The 1,011-nt window shown below is 54.1% G+C and overlaps 1 non-coding gene across 1 annotated transcript; it reads right to left on the bottom strand.

Annotated features, from left to right (window-relative positions):
* Positions 1-626: 626 nt before the first annotated feature.
* Positions 627-699, bottom strand: TRNAV-AAC (transfer RNA valine (anticodon AAC)). The gene has a single exon. It is a non-coding gene; the product is annotated as a tRNA-Val (tRNA).
* Positions 700-1,011: the final 312 nt, after the last annotated feature.

The raw sequence follows: 1,011 nt of genomic DNA, 5'->3' as shown, positions 1-1,011 counted from the left end.
CCCTCACAAGGGCAGGTGGGGGTTTCCTGGATCCCAGTTGCTCACAGCCAGCCCAGCCTCCACCTCTAAAACCATCAGTCATACCCCCAGGTAGGCCATAAAGGAGCCGCCATTCTCCACTTGGACTCAGCTTTGCTTGTTTTCCTTTCACCCAGAACCTCCCTTCTTCTCCTGGGCTGCAAGTAGCCACTCCTGGGAAGCCAAGAGGCAGGCACAGGATTCTACCTCCCAGCAGCCAACCACACCTCCCCAGGCTTTGCAGAATGAAGGGTGGTGCTCTACTAACCCCACTTAGCCGCACAGCTTCTTCCCTGCCTTCCTCAGCTCAACTTTCCTCTATTGCCCCATTCCTGCCTCACTTCCTCCTTTGGCCAGTCACGCAAAGGAGCCCAGCAGGAAGTGAGAGCCTCTATAGGCCAACCTCCAACAGCAGAGGTGGCCAAGCCACAAGCCTCCAAATGGTGACTGGCCTAACTACTCTAGGTTCTCCAGCCTGACACCAAGGTGCTTTCTCCACTGCTGTCAGCATCCTCTGTCATGCAGGGGTTGGAGTTATCCCAGGGACAGGCCAATAGGAGAAGTGGTCTTTCTGAATAACAAGGGGATCTGGGAAAAGGAAGCCAGCATGTTTCTGCCCGGTTTTGAACCAGGGACTTTTTGCGTGTTAGGCAAATGTGATAACCACTACACTACAGAAACTCCACCTACTGGGTTGTTGCTCACTCTGGCACAGACCGATGGACAAATCTAGCGAATGTGGTGGTAGCCCCTCGATAGGTCAGCTGGCGGAGCAGAGGACTGGAGCCAGCACTCAGGAAGTCGTCCTTACCTCGCCCGTGTGACTCCAGCTTGAGGGAGAGCTTCTTTTTCTTCTCCTTGCTGACAAAGAGCAAGAGAAGAATGAAAGGTCAGGTGGGCCAACTCGGTGCAGAAGCCCATGCTGTCTTTTCCTGCTGCATAGCCTGAAATGAGGGACTCGTGGCAGTTAAAGGAACTGCTGCACTCTCAGAA

The sequence above is a fragment of the Gopherus flavomarginatus genome, chromosome 5 (assembly GCF_025201925.1).
Source record: "Gopherus flavomarginatus isolate rGopFla2 chromosome 5, rGopFla2.mat.asm, whole genome shotgun sequence".
NCBI classification, from domain to species: Eukaryota; Metazoa; Chordata; order Testudines; family Testudinidae; genus Gopherus; species Gopherus flavomarginatus.
The sequence above is the reverse complement of the archived record's forward strand: the minus strand, read 5'-3'. Positions and strand labels throughout refer to the sequence as shown.